Consider the following 16,633-nt stretch of genomic DNA (forward strand, 5'->3'; position numbering starts at 1 on the left):
TTTTTTGGCTGAAATTGAAGGACCTGAGCAAAAATCTGATTCAGAGGCTGAAAAAGGACTGCAGATGTTGTTGGATTCTGACCCTTCTGCACTCGAAGTAGATTTTCTGGATCTATAGAAGCCCAATTAGCACGCTCTCAATTGTGTTGAAAAGTAGACATCCTGGGCTTTCCAGAAATATATAATAGTTCATACTTTTTCCGAGATTTGATGGCCCAAACTGGCGTTCAAAGACAGCCTAAAACATCTTGGCGTAAAACACCCAAACTGGCACTAGAATTGGAGTTAAACGCCCAAAATGGAACCAAAGCTGGCGTTTAACTCTAGGAACAGCCTATGCACGTGTAAAGCTCAAGGCTCAGCCTAAGCACACACCAAGTGGGCCCCGGAAGTGGATTTCTGAACTATCTGCACTTAGTTACTCATTTTCTGTAACCCTAGGTTACTAGTCAAGTATAAAAACTACTTTTGGAGATTTATTTTACAATCTTTGGAATACATTTTCTCCTTTGTTCACATTTTGGAGGTTGGTCATTCGGCCATGCCTAGACATTTTTCACTTATGTATTTTCTATGGTGGAGTTTCTACACCCCATAGATTAAGGTGTGGAGCTCTACTGTTCTTCATGAATTAATGCAATTACTACTGTTTTCTATTCAATTCACGCCTACTTCTTTTCCAAGATATACTCTCGTACTTAATTTAGTTATGTCAGAATGAAGGGGTGACCCGTGACAATCACCCAATCTTCGTTACTCGCTTAGCCAAGATCGCGTGCCTGATAACCACAAAGCGGTCTACATGATGTTCAACGTAGTCATTAGACAACAGCTGGAGTATATTCTCTTGGATATCTAATACACGGACCGAGTCCGTGAGATTAGTATCTTCGTGGTATAGGCTAGAATTATTGGCAGCATTCTTGGGATCTGAAAAGTCTAAACCTTGTCTGCGGTATTCCGAGTAGGATCCGGGAAGGAATGACTGTGACAAGCTTCAAACCTGCGAATGTTGGGCGCAAGTGACAGTCTACAAAAGAATCAATGGATTCTATTCCGACGCTAGTGAGAACCGACAGATGATTAGCCATGCGGTAGCTGTACCTGGTATTTTTCATCCGAGACGAGAAATCCGATAATTGATTAGCCGTACGGAAACCATCGAGGACCATTTTCACTGAGAGGATCTTACAGCTTGCCATGGAAGGAATTAACGCATGGTTAGAAGTAGGCAATAGGAAAGCAGAGGTTCAGAAGCAACAAAGCATCTTCAGACGCTTATCTGAAATTCCCACCAATGAATTACATAAGTAACTTTATCTTATTTTATGTTTTAATTATATTTTAATTATCAAACCTCATAACCATTTGAATTGCCTGAGTGACATTTACAAGATGACCATAGCTTGCTTCAAGCCGACAATCTCCGTGGGATCGACCCTTACTCACATAAGATATCACTTGGACAACCCAGTGCACTTGCTGGTTAGTTGTGCGGAGTTGTGAAAAGTGTGATCACAATTTCGTGCACCAAGTTTTTGGCACCATTGCCGGGGATTGTTCGAGTTTGGACAATTGACGGTTCATCTTGTTGCTTAGATTGGGTAATTTTATTTTATTTTTAAGCTTTTTATTTTTAATTTTACAAAAATTCAAAAATAATAGAAAAATGTGTTCTTCAGAATTTTTAAGAACGAATTCTAGAGTTTCATGAGATATGTGAAGCCTGGCTGGCTGTTTAGCCATGTCTAATCTTTTGGACTGAGGCTTCCACTTCTCATTGACATGCTTTTATGTTGTATACAAAAGCTTGGCTGGCTATTTGGCCATGTCTAATTCTTTTGGACCGAAGCTTTAGACTTAAAGCTTGGCTGGCCATCTGTCCATGTCTAATTCTTTTCGACCGAAGCTTTAGACTAACATTGCATGATTCCTGGAATTATTATTAAAAGTTTTGTATCTCTTTATTTTCTTTTTCCAAATAATTTTTGAAAAATACAAAAAAAAAAAAAATTAATAAAATCATAAAACCAAAAATATTTTGTGTTCTTTGTTTGAGTCTAGTGTCAAATTTTAAGTTTGGTGTCAATTGCATGCTTTTAATTTTTTTTAAATTTTCGAAAATATATGCATTGTGTTCTTCATTGATCTTCAAGTTGTTCTTGATGATTTTCCTTGTTTGATCTTTGAATTTTCTTGTTTTATGTCTTTTCTTGTTTTTCATATGCATTTTCAAACTCATAGTGTCTAAACATTAAAAATTTTTAAGTTTGGTGTCTTGCATGTCTTTCTTTTCTTAAAAATTTTCAAAAATATGTTCTTGATGTTCATCATGATCTTCAAAGTGTTCTTGGTGTTCATCTTGACATTCAAAGTGTTCTTGCATGTATTTTTTGTTTTAATCATAAATTCTTATGTTTTGTGTCATTGTGTTGTTTTTCTCTCTCCTCATTAAAAATTCAAAAATAAAAAAAAAATATCTTTCCTTTGTTCTTCTAATAAATTTCGAAATTTTGGGATTGACTTAGTCAACAATTTTTAAAATTCAATTGTTTCTCATTAGTCAAGTCAAAATTTCAATTTAAAAATTCAATCTTTTTAAATCTCTTTCAAAAATCAAACCTTTTTTTATTTTTCTTCTTAATAATTTCAAAAATTTTAAAATTGATTTTCAAAATCTTTTTCATTTTTCTTTCATGTTTTCAAAAAAAAAATCAAAATTAATTTTCAAAATCTTTTTCTTATTTGTATTTCATGATTTTCGAATTAATTGCTAACATTTAATGTTTTGAGTCAAAAACTTTCAAGTTGTTACTTGCCTATTAAGAAAGGATCAATCTTTAAATTCTAGAATCATATCTTTTAGTTTCTTGTTAGTCAAGTAATCAACTTTAATTTCAAAAATCAAATATTTTTAATTTCCTTTTCAAATCTTCTTCAAAATGATTTTCAATCATATCTTTTTCAAAATTTAATTTCAAAATCTTTTTCTAACTTTTCAACTTTTCAAAATTTATTTTCAAATCTTTTTCAATTAACTACTTGACTTTTTGTTTGATTTTAAAAGTTTTCTATTTCAATCATATTTTTTTCAAAACCACCTAACTACTTTTCTCTCTCCAATTTTCAAAAATAATTAACACCTTTTTCAAAATTCTTTTTTTAACTAATTATTTTAAATTCTAATTTTATTTTATTTCTTTTAATAAATTTGAATTCTAACTAATAATTAAAATAAAAACAAAAATATTTTTCTTTTCGTTTGAATTAATTTTTGAAAACTCTCTCTCTCTCTCATCCTTTTCTATTTATTTATTTACTAACACTTCTCCTCTTCTTAAAAATTCGAACCCTCTCCCTCTCTCTGTGTTCGAATTCTCCTTCTTCTCCCTTCTTCGTTCTACTCTTCTATTCTTCTACTCACAAAAAGGAATCTCTATACTGTGACATAGAGGATTTCTATTCTTTTCTGTTCTCTTCTTTTTCATATGAGCAGGAACAAAGATAAGAATATTCTTGTTGAAGCTGATCCTAAACCTGAAAGGACTCTAAAGAGGAAGCTAAGAGAAGCTAAAACACAACACTCTGGAGAGGACCAAACAGAACTTTTTGAAAAAGAAGTAGTTATGGCAGCCAAAAATAACAACAATGGTGGAGATGCAAGGAAGATGCTTGGTGACTTTACTGCACCCACTTCTGACTTCTATGGAAGAAGCATCTCAATTCCTACAATTGGAGCAAACAATTTTGAGCTTAAGCCTCAATTAGTTCCTCTAATGCAGCAGAATTGAAAGTTTCATGGACTTCCATTGGAAGATCCTTATCAATTTTTAGCTGAATTCTTGCAAATCTGTGACACTGTCAAGACCAATGGGGTTAATCCTGAGGTCTACAGACTTATGCTTTTCCCATTTGCTGTAGGAGACAGAGCTAGGACATGGTTAGACTCACAACCAAAAGAAAGCCTGAACTCTTGGGAAAAGCTGGTCAATGCCTTCTTGGCCAAATTCTTTCCACCTCAAAAGGTGTCCTTCTGATATGCTTTCAGAATGGAGCATCCAATGTATATTCTATGATGGTCTGTCTAAATTATCCAAGATGTCATTGGACCACTCTGCTGGTGGATCTCTTCATCTGAAGAAGATGCCTGCAGAAGCCCAGGAACTCATTGAAATGGTTGCAAATAACAATTCATGTACACTTCTGAAAGAAATCCTGTGAATAATGGGACAACTCAGAGGAAAGGAGTCTTGAGATTGATACTCTGAATGCAATATTGGCTCAGAATAAAATATTGACTTAGCAAGTCAATATGATTTCTCAGAGTCTGAATGGAATGCTAGTTGCATCCGGCAGTACTAAAGAAGCTTCCTCTGAAGAAGAAGCTTATGACCCTGAGAACCCTGCAATAGAAGAGGTGAATTACATGGGAGAATCCTATGGAAACACTTATAATCCTTCATGGAGAAATCATCCAAATTTCTCATGGAAGGATCAACAGAAGCCTAATCAAGGCTTCAATAATAAAAATGGTGTAAGAAATAGGTTTGGCAATAGCAAGCCTTTTCCATCATCTTCTGAGCAACAGACATAGAATTCTAAGCAGAGCCTCTCTAACTTAGCAACCATAATCTCTGATCTAAGTAAGACCACTCATAGTTTCATGAATGAAACAAGGTTCTCCATTAGAAATTTGGAAGCACAAGTGGGTCAACTGAGTAAAAGAGTTACTGATCCTCATAGTACTATCCCAAGCAATACAGAAGAGAATCCAAAAAGAGAATGCAAGGCCATAAACACGTCCAACGTGGCCGAACCTATAGAGGAGGGAAAGGCAGTGATTCCTACTGAGGAAGACCTCAATTGACGTCCACTGGCCACTAAGGAGTTCCCTATTGAGGAACCAAAGGAATCTGAAGCTCATACAGAGACCATAGAGATTCCACTGAACATACTGTTGCCATTCATGAGCTCTGATGAGTATTCTTCCTCTGAAGAAGATGAAGATATTATTGAAGAGCACGTTGCTCAGTATCTAGGAGCAATCATGAAGCTGAATGTCAAGTTATTTGGTAATGAGACTTGGGAGGATGAACCTCCATTGCTCATTAAAGAATTGAATACCTTGGTTCAACAGAAATTACCTCAGAAGAAACTGGATCCCGGAAAGTTCTTAATACCTTGCATCATTGGCACCATGACCTTTAAGAAGGCTCTGTGTGACCTTGGTTCAAGTATAAACCTCATGCCACTCTCTGTAATGGAGAAACTGGGGATCTTTGAGGTACAAGCTGCAAGAATCTCACTAGAGATGGCAGACAATTCAAGGAAACAGGCTTATGGACTTGTAGAGGATGTCTTAGTGAAGATTGCAAGCTTTTACATCCCTACTGACTTCATAATCCTAGACACTGGGAAGGATGAAGATGAATCCATCATCCTTGGAAGACCCTTCCTAGCCACAGCAAGAGCTGTGATCGATGTGGATAAAGGAGAGTTAGTCCTTCAATTGAATGAAGACTACCTTGTGTTTAAGGCTCAAGGATCTTCTTCTGTAACCATGGAGAGGAAGCATGAAAGGCTTCTCTCAGTATAGAGTCAAACAGACCACCCACACTCAACTTCTAAGATTGGTGTTGGGAGGCCACCATTAAGCTCTGAGTCTCTATGAAGCTCTCTAAGAGCTCACTGTCAAGCTATTGACATTAAAGAAGCGCTTGTTGGGAGGCAACCCAATGTTATTTAATTATATTTATTTATATTCCATTGTCATTTTATGTTTTCTTTAGATTGATGATTATGTGAAGTCATAAAAACAACTGCAAAATTAAAGCAAAATAAAAAACAGCATCAAAAATAGCACACCATGGAGGACAAGCTTATTGGCGTTTAAACGCCAGTGAGGATAGCAGAATGGGCGTTTAACGCCCAGCCTGGCAGTATTCTGGGCATTAAATGCCAGAATGGGCAGCACTCTGGGCGTTTAACGCCAGAAAAGGCTGTCAGGCGTCTGGCTGGCGTTAAACGCTAGAAAAGGGCAGCAGACTGGCGTTAAACGCCAGGAAAGGTAGCAGAGTTAGCGTTTAACGCCAGAAATGGCACACAGGGGGGCGTTTGAATGCCAGAATGGTGCAGGGAGCAAAATTCCTTGACACCTCAGGATCTGTAGACCCCACAGGATCCCCACCTACCCCACCTCTTCTTCTCTCCTCTTCACACCTTTCCATAACACTCTTCCCCAAATACCCTTGACCATCCCATCAATAACTCTTTTCCAAATACCCTTTACCTATCAAATCCTATCATTTTCCACATATTCTCTTCACCACTCACATCCATCCATCATAAACCCCACCTACCTCAACATTCAAATTCAAACTATTTCCCTCCCAAACCCACCATTTCTCACACGGATTCCCTCTCTCTCCTACCCTATAAATACCCCTCCTCACTACCTCCACTTTCACACATCACAAACACTTCTTCCCCCTTGTCCGAACCACTCACCTCCCTCCATCTCCTCCATTTCTTCTTCTTCTACTCTTTTCTTTCTTCTTTTGCTCGAGGACGAGCAAACCTTTTAAGTTTGGTGTGGAAAAAGCCTTACTTTTTGTTTTTCCATAACCATCAATGGCACCTAAGGCTGGAGAAACCTCTAGAAAGAGGAAAGATAAGGTAATTGCTTTCACCTCCGAGTCATGGGAGATGGAGAGATTCATCTCAAAGGTCCATCAAGACCACTTCTATAAAGTTGTGGCCAAGAAGAAGGTGATTCCCGAGGTCCCCTTCAAACTAAAAAAGGGTGAATATCCGGAGATCCGACATGAGATTCAAAAAAGAGGTTGGAAAGCTCTCACCAACCCAATCCAACAAGTCGGAATCTTAATGGTTCAAGAGTTCTATGCCAATGCATGGATCACTAAGAACGATGATCAAAGTCTGAACCCAAACGCAAAGAATTAGCTCACAATGGTTCGGGAGAATTACTTGGATTTTAGTCCGGAAAATGTAAGGTTGGCATTTAACTTGCCAATGATGAGAGGAGATACTCACCCTTTCACTAGAAGTGTCAACTTTGATTAAAGGTTGGACCAAGTCCTTAGGGACATTTGTGTGGAAGGAGCTCAGTGGAAGAGAGACTCAAGAGGCAAGCCGGTTCAACTAAGAAGGCTTGACCTCAAACCCGTGGCTAGGGGATGGTTGTAGTTCATCCAACACTCTATCATTCCTACTAGCAACCGGTCTGAAGTTACAATAGACCGGGCTATCATGATCCATAGCATCATGATTGGAGAGGAAGTAGAAGTTCATGAGATCATATCCCTAGAAGTCTACAAGGTGACGGATAAGCCCTCTACTTTAGCAAGGTTAGCCTTCCCTTATCTCATCTGTACCCTATGCAATTCAGCTGGACTTGTCATAGAGGAAGACATCCTCATTGATGAGGACAAGCCCATCACTAAGAAAAGGATGGAGCAAACAAGAGAGCCCACTCATGGACCTCAACAAGAGCATGAGGAAATTCCTCATCAAGAAATCCCTGAGATGCTTCAAGGGATGCACTTTCTTCCACAAAACTATTGGGAGCAAATTAACACTTCCTTAGGAGAACTGAGTTCTAACATGGGACAACTAAGGATGGAGCACCAAGAGCATTCCATCATCCTCCATGAATTTAGAGAAGACCAAAGAGCCATGAGGGAGGAGCAACAAAGGCAAGGAAGAGACAGAGAGGAGCTCAAGCACTCCATAAGATCTTCAAGAGGAAGAACTAGCCGCCATCACTAAGGTGGACCCGTTCTTTAATTTCCTTGTTTTTATTTTTCTATTTTTCGAAAATTATGCTTTATGTTTTGTCTATGTTTGTGTCTTCATTACATGATCATTAGAGTCTAGTGTCTATGTCTTAAAGCTATGAATGTCCTATGAATCCATCACCTTTCTTAAATGAAAAATATTTTAATTGCAAAAGAACAAGAAATACATGGATTTCAAATTTTATCTTGAAATTAGCTTAATTATTTTGATGTGGTGGCAATACTTTTTGTTTTCTGAATGAATGCTTGAACAGTGCATATTTTTGAATTTGTTGTTTATGAATGTTAAAATTGTTGGCTCTTGAAAGAATAATGAAAAAGGAGAAATGTTATTGATAATCTGAAAAATCATAAAATTGATTCTTGAAGCAAGAAAAAGCAGTGAAAAGCAAAAGCTTGCGAAAAAATATGAAAAAATAAAGAAAAAAAAAGACAAAGAAAAAGAAAAAGCAAGCAAAAAAAGCCAATAGCCCTTTAAACCAAAAGGCAAGGGTAAAAAGGATCCAAGGCTTTGAGCATTAATGGATAGGAAGGCCCAAAGGAATAAAATCCTGGCCTAAGCGGCTAAATCAAGCTGTCCCTAACCATGTGCTTGTGGCGTGAAGGTGTCAAGTGAAAAGCTTGAGACTGAGCGGTTAAAGTCGTGGTCCAAAGCAAAAAGAGTGTGCTTAAGAGCTTTGGGTACCTCTAACTGGGGACTCTAGCAAAGCTGAGTCACAATCTGAAAAGGTTCACCCAGTTATGTGTCTGTGGCATTTATGTATCCAGTGGTAGTACTGGAAAACAAAATGCTTAGGGTCACAGCCAAGACTCATAAAGTAGCTGTGTTCAGGAATCAACATACTGAACTAAGAGAATCAATAACACTATCTGAATTCTGAGTTCCTATGGATACCAATCATTCTAAACTTCAAAGGATAAAGTGAGATGCCAAAACTGTTCAGAAGCAAAAAGACTATAAGCCCCACTCATCTTGCTGAGTGTTTGGGCTGAGCTTTCAAGCTTCCACGTGCATATGCCTCATATTGGAATTAAACGCCACCCTGGGTGCCAAAATGGGTGTTTAACGCCAAAAAGTATGCCAGTTCTAGCGTTTTACGCCAGAAAGTTTTTTTCTGGATTTTACCGCCAGTTTGGACCATTAAATCTCGGGCAAAGTATAGACTATTATATATTGCTGGAAAGTCCAAGATGTCTACTTTCCAACGCAATTGTGAGCGCGCTAATTTGGCTTCTGTAGATCCAGAAAATCTATTTCGAGTGCAGGAGGGTCAGAATCCAACAGCATCTGTAGTCCTTTCTCAGCCTCTGAATCAGATTTTTGCTCAGGTCCCTCAATTTCAGCCAAAAAATACCTGAATTTATAGAAAAACACACAAACTCATAGTAAAGTCTAGAAATATGATTTTTGAATAAAAATAATAAAAATATAATAAAAAGTAACTAAATCATATTAAAAACTATGTAAAAACAATGCCAAAAAGGGTATAAATTATCGGCTCATCACAACACCAAACTTAAATTGTTGCTTGTTCCCAAGCAACTAAAAATAAAATAGGATAAAAAGAAGAGAAAATACAATAAATTCCAAACTTATCAATTAACTTAACTCCAATTACATGAGCGGGACTTGTAGCCTTTTTGCTTCTGAACAGTTTTGGCATCTCACTTTATCCTTTGAAGTTCAGAATGATTGGCATCCATAGGAACTCAGAATTCAGATAGTGTTATTGATTCTCTTAGTTCAGTATATTGATTCTTGAACACAGCTACTTTATGAGTCTTGGTCGTGACCCTAAGCATTTTGTTTTCCAGTATTACCACCGGATACATAAATGCCACAGACACATAACTGGGTGAACCTTTTTAGATTGTGACTCAACTTTGCTGGAGTCCCCAGTTAGAGGTGCCCAGAGCTCTTAAGCACACTCTTTTTTGCTTTGGACCACAACTTTAACCGCTCAGTCTCAAGCTTTTCACTTGACACCTTCACACCACAAGCACATGGTTAGGGACAGCTTTGCTTAGCCGCTTAGGCCAGGATTTTATTCCTTTGGGCCCTTCTATCGATTAATGCTCAAAGCCTTGGATCATTTTTACCCTTGCCTTTTGGTTTAAAAGGTTATTAGCTTTTTCTGCTTGCTTTTTCTTTTTCTTCCTTTTATTTATTTATTTATTTTTTTTCACCACTTTTTTTTCTTTTTTTTTTCTGCAAGCTTTTCACTGCTTTTTCTTGCTTCAAGAATCAATTTTATGATTTTTTAGATTATCAAATAACATTTTTCCATTTTTATTATTCTTTCAAGAGCCAACAATTTTAACATTCATAAACAACAAATTAAAAAATATGCACTGTTCAAGCATTCATTCAGAAAACAAAAAGTATTGCCACCACATCAAAATAATTAAACTAATTTCAAGATAGAATTTGAAATTCATGAACTTCTTGTTCTTTTGCAATTAAAAACATTTTTCATTTAAGAAAGGTGAAGGATTCATAGGACATTATTAGCTTTAAGACATAGACACTAGACACTAATGATCATGTAATAAAGACACAAACATAGACAAAACATAAAGCATAGAATTCGAAAAACAGAAAAATAAGAACAAGGAAATTAAAGAACGGTTCCACCTTAGTGATGGCGGCTAGTTCTTCTTCTTAAAGATCCCATGGAGTGCTTTAGCTCCTCGATATCTCTTCCTTGCCTTTGTTTCTCCTCTCTCATGGCCTTTTGGTCCTCTCTGACTTCATGGAGGATAATGGAGTGCTCTTGTTGAGGTCCATGAGTGGGCTCTCTTGTTTGCTCCATTCTCTTTCTAGTGATGGGCTTTTGAGATGAATCTCTCCATCTCCCATGACTCGGAGTTGGAGGCAACTGCCTTTCCTTTCCTCTTCCTAGAGGTTTCTCCGGCCTTAGGTGCCATTAATGGTTATGAAAAAACAAAAAGTAGAGCTTTTTCCACACTAAACTTAAAAGGTTTGCTCGTCCTTGAGCAAAATAAGATAAAAGGGAGTAGAAGAAGAATGATGCAATTAATTTTGAAAACTAATTATTGTATGCAAGAAAAATTAAGGAGTTGAAAAGGATTTGAAAAGATATGTAAGTTCTAAAAACGTTTTGGAAGGAATTGAAAAGAATTAAAAAGAGAATTAAAAAGAGAATTAAAAAGAGAATTTAAAAAAATTGGAAAGATTATTAATATTTGAAAATAGAAATTGAAAGATGAACATTTAAAAGATGTTTGATGCAAAAAATTATGAATTAAAACATGAAAAATTGAAAAAAATCGAATTGGAAACAAAATTACCTCCCTTGTGTCATCCAGGCGTTAAACGCCCATAATGCTATCCATTATGGCATTTAACGCCCACTGGACTGCCTATTTGGGCGTTTAATGCCCAGCCAGATTCCTTGGCTGGCGTTAAATGCCAGGATTCCTCCTTTACTGGGCATTTTTCTGAACGCCCAGAATGCTGCCTGCATGGGCGTTAAACGCCCATTCTGCTATCCTTACTGGCGTTTAAACGCCAGTAAGCCTGTCCTCCAGGGTGTGCTGTCTTTTATGCTGTTTTTGATTTTGCTTTAATTCTGCAGTTGTTTTTATGACTTCACATGATCATCAACCTAAACTAATAATGGAAAATGAAATAAAAAAGTAATTAACATAGATAAATAAGATTGGGTTGCCTCCCAATAAGCGCTTCTTTACTATCTTTAGCTGGACTTTTACTGAGCTTTTAATTTAGTCTTAGTTTTGAGCACTCTTGCTCAACATTGCCTTCAAGACAATGTTTGATTCTCTGTCCATTAACAATGAATTTTTTGTCAGAGTTAATATCCTGAAGCTCTACATAACCATATGGTGACACACTTGTAATCACATATAGTCCCTTCCACCGGGATTTCAGTTTTCCAGGGAACAATCTGAGCCTAGAGTTAAACAGCAGAACCTTCTGTCCTGGCTCAAAGACTCTAGATGACAGCTTTTTGTCATGCCACCTTTTTGCTTTCTCCTTGTAAATTTTAGCATTTTTGAAAGCATTGAGTCTGAACTCCTCCAGCTCATTCAACTGGAGTAATCTTTTCTCAACAGCTACCTTAGCATCAAGGTTTAAGAACCTCGTTGCCCAGTAGGCTTTGTGTTCCAGTTCCACTGGCAGATGACAGGCTTTTCCATACACAAGCTGGTATGGAGAGGTCCCTATAGGAGTCTTGAATGCAGTTCTGTATGCCCACAGAGCATCATCCAGACTTCTTGCCCAATTCTTTTCTACGGGTACTTACAGTCCGTTCCAGGATTCATTTTAGTTCTCTATTTGAGACTTCAACCTACCCATTTGTCTGTGGATGATATGGAGTTGCCACTTTATGGTTAATTTCATATCGGACCAGAGCAGAGTCAAGCTGTTTATTGTAGAAATGAGTGCCTCCATCACTGATCAGTATCTTAGGGACACCGAACCTGCTGAAGATATGCTTCTGGAGGAACTTCATCACTGTCTTAGTATCATTAGTGGGTGTTGCAATTGCCTCTACCCATTTGGATACATAGTCTACTGCCACCAGAATATAAGTCTTTGAGTATGATGGTGGAAAAGGCCCCATGAAGTCAATATCCCATACATCAAACAACTCAATCTATAAGATCTCTTGCTGAGGCATAGCATAATCGTGAGGTAGATTACCAGCTCTCTGGCAATTGTCACAGTTACGTACAAACTCTCGAGAGTCTCTATAGAGAGTAGGCCAGTAGAAGCCGCATTGGAGAACCTTTGTGGCTGTTTGCTCACCTCCGAAATGTCCTCTGTATTGTGATCCATGGTAATACCATAGGATCTTCTGTGCCTCTTCTCTAGGTATACATCTACGGATTACTCCATCTCTACACCTCTTAAAAAGACATGGTTCATCCCACATGTAGTACTTTGCATCAGAAACCAATTTTTTTGTTTGCTGCTTATTGTACTCTTTGGGTATGAATCTCACAGCTTTATAGTTTCCAATGTCTGCAAACCATGGTACTTCCTGAATGGCAAAGAGTTGCTCATTCAGAAAGGTTTCAGAGATCTCAGTAGGAGGGAGGGACGCTCCTGCTACTGGTTCTATCCGGGACAGGTGATCAGCGACTTGGTTCTCTGTCCCTTTTCTGTCTCTTATTACTATATCAAACTCTTGCAGAAGCAATACCCATCTTATGAGTCTGGGTTTTGAATCCTGCTTTATGAGGCGATATTTTAGAGCAGCATGGTCAGTGTACATAATCACTTTTGATCCCACTAAATAAGATCTGAACTTGTCAATGGCATAAACCACTGCAAGAAACTCCGTTTTTGTGGTTGTGTAATTCTTCTGTGCGTCATTTAAAACACGGCTAGCATAGTAAATGACGTGCAGAAGCTTGTTATGCCTCTGTCCCAATACTGCACCAATGGCATGGTCACTGGCATCACACATTAGTTCGAATGGTAGTGTCCAGTCTGGTGCAGAAATGACTGGTGCTGTGACCAGCTTAGCTTTCAGAGTCTCAAACGCCTACAGACACTCTGTGTCAAAGACAAATGGCGTGTCAGCAGCTAGCAGATTGCTCAGAGGTTTTGCAATTTTTGAAAAATCCTTTATAAACCTCCTATAGAATCCTGTATGCCCCAGAAAGCTTCTGATTGCCTTAACATTGGTAGGTGGTGGTAATTTTTCAATTACCTCTACCTTAGCTTGATCCACCTTTATTCCCTTGTTTGAAATTTTGTACCCAAGGACAATTCCTTCAGTCACCATAAAGTGACATTTCTCCCAGTTTAAAACTAGGTTAGTCTCTTGGCACCTTTTCAGAACAAGTGCTAGATGGTCAAGACAAGAGTTGAATGAGTCTTCAAATACTGATAAGTCATCCATGTGAATGCTGTTTTCTCTTAGTCTTGAGGATCTACTACAATTTGGGTGTAACCTGAATAGCCATCCAAAAAGCAGTAGTATTCATGACCTGCTAGTCTCTCTAGCATCTGGTCTATGAATGGTAAAGGAAAATGATTCTTTCTGGTGGCTGTATTAAGCCTTCTGTAGTCAATACACATACGCCATCCTGTAACTATTCTTGTAGGAACCAGTTCATTCTTATCTTTATGAGCCACTGTCATGCCTCCCTTCTTGAGAACAACGTGGACAGGGCTCACCCAAGGGCTATCAGAAATAGGATAAATAATCTCAGCCTCTAGTAACTTAGTGACCTCTTTCTGCACCACCTCCTTCATGGCTGGATTCAGCCGCCTCTGTGGTTGAACCACTGTCTTGTGTGTCTTTAGCACCTAAATTAGTGCTTCCTCTTCCTGTGGCTCTAAAGCAGAGCTTATGATCACGGGAAAAGTGTCATCTTCTCCCAGAAATGCATATTTCAGGGATGGTGGTAGTGGTTTGAGCTCGGGTTTAGGAAGTTTCTCATCTTCTTGAGCAGTCTTTAGAGGTTTTTCTATTTTCTCTGGTTCCTCCATATCAGGCTGAACATCTTTAAAAATGTCCTCTAGCTCTGATTCGAGACTCTCAGTCATATTGACCTCTTCCACCAGGGAGTCAATAATATCAACGCAAATGCAGTCGTTTCGGGTGTCTGGATGATGCATAGCTTTGACAGTATTCAACTTAAACTCATCCTCATTGACTCTCAGGGTCACCTCCCCTTTTTGGACATCAATGAGGGTTCATCCAGTTGCTAGGAAAGGTCTTCCTAGAATGAGAATTGTACTCTTGTGCTCCTCTATTTCCAGCACCACAAAGTCAGTGGGAAAGGCAAATGGCCCAACCTTGACAATCATGTCCTCAATTATGCCTGATAGAATTTTAGTAGAGCCATCAGCAAGTTGGAGGCATATCCGGGTTGGTTTAACTTCATCAGTCAAACCAAGTTTTTTGATAGTGGATGCAGGTATCAGGTTGATACTTGCCCCAAGATCACATAGAACTGTCTTGGTACAAGCATCCTCTAATGTGCATGGTATCATAAAGCTTCTGTGATCTTTAAGCTTCTCTGGTAAGCTTTTCAGAATGACTACACTTCATTCTTCAGTGAGGAAAACTTTTTCAGTTTCTCTCCAATCCTTCTTATGACTTAAGATCTCTTTCATGAACTTAGCATAAGAGGGTATTTGCTCAAGTGCCTCTGTAAACAGAATCTTTATTTCAAGAGTCCTGAGATAGTCTGTAAATTGGGCAAATTGTTTATCCTGTTCCGCTTGACGAAGTTTCTGAGGATAAGGCATCTTGGCTTTATATTTTTCAACCTTAGTTGCTGCAGGTTTACTTCCTACAGAAGTGGTTGAAGAAGCCTGCCTAAGGGGGTTGTTATCAGCACTTGCAGGTGTCTAATCCCCTATTGGCATTTGAACACCAGATTTGGGTGCTGCATTGGCTTTTAACGCCAGATTGCCACCCTTTTCTGGCATTTGGACGCCAGAATTGGCCATCCACTGGGCATTTAACGCCAACTTTTCACCCTTTTCTGGCGTTTAAATGCCAGAATCATTCCTCTCTGGGCTCTTACCGTCCTCAGAGGAATTTTGGATAGTGGCTTGGTCATCCTCTGTCAGTTATTCCTTTCTTGGCTTTTTGCTACCTTGAGTTGAGACATTCAATGTCTTCCCACTCCTTAATTGAACAGCTTGGCATTCTTCTATTATCTGTTTAGATAGCTGCTGTCTTGTCTGATCCAATTGTGCTTCCATATTCTTGTTAGCTTTTTTAGTGTCTTGGAGGATCTCTTTGAATTCTGCAATCTGTTTTGTTATAATAAGCAATTGCTGATTGAGTTCAGCAACTTGTTCTTGAGGACTAAGTTCAGTGTATAAATCCACCAGCTGAGTGGTCTAGAGACATCTGGGCCTTTTCTGTAAGCCCGTAGTAGAAGATGTCTAACTGCACCCATTCTGAAAACATTTCAGAGGGGCATTTCCTTAGCATCCCTCTGTACCTCACCCAGGCATTATAAAGAGATTCATTATCCTCTTGTTTAAAGCCTTGGATGTCCAGCCTTAGCTGTGTCATCTTTTTTGGAGGGAAATACTGATTCAGGAATTTGTCTGATAACTGTTTTCATGTTCTTATGCTTACAGTGGGTTGGTTATTTAACCACCTCTTAGCTTGATCCTTTACAGCAAATGGAAACAGCAATAATCTGTAGACATCCTGATCTACTTCCTTATCACGTACTGTGTTAGCAATTTGTAAGAACTGTGCCAAAAACTCAGTAGATTCTTCCTGTGGAAGACCGGAATACTGGCAATTTTGCTGCACCATGATAATGAGCTGATGGTTTAGCTCAAAACTGTTGGCTCTGATGGGGGGTATACAGATACTACTCCCATATGAAGCATTAGTAGGATTAGCATATGACCCCAGGTCCTTCTGAACTGTTCATTTCCACTTAGGTCCATGATGGAGAAAGGGAGATGATGTGGATTGTAAATAAAAATAGAGTAAAAGGAAAATTAAAATATTTTTGTTTTTATTTTATTTATTTAATGCTAATTTAAAATTAAAGAAATTAAAATAAAGTAAATGGGAAAAATGGTATAAGTTTCAAAAATTAAAAGAAAAGAAATAAAAGAAAATTGAAAACTAAAATAATTAATTAATTAAAAAGATTTGAAAAATTTTGAGTGTGATTTTCGAAAATAAAGAAATAGAAAGTGGTTAGGAAGTTTTGAAAAAGATATGTCTTAAAATTAAAGATACTTTAAGAAAATAAATAAAAGAAAAGATTTGAAAAAGATTTGATTTTAAGATTTGAGATTAGAAAAGATAAGATAAGTTAGGTAAGAGAAG

The sequence above is a fragment of the Arachis ipaensis genome, chromosome B08 (assembly GCF_000816755.2).
Source record: "Arachis ipaensis cultivar K30076 chromosome B08, Araip1.1, whole genome shotgun sequence".
NCBI lineage: Eukaryota > Viridiplantae > Streptophyta > Magnoliopsida > Fabales > Fabaceae > Arachis > Arachis ipaensis.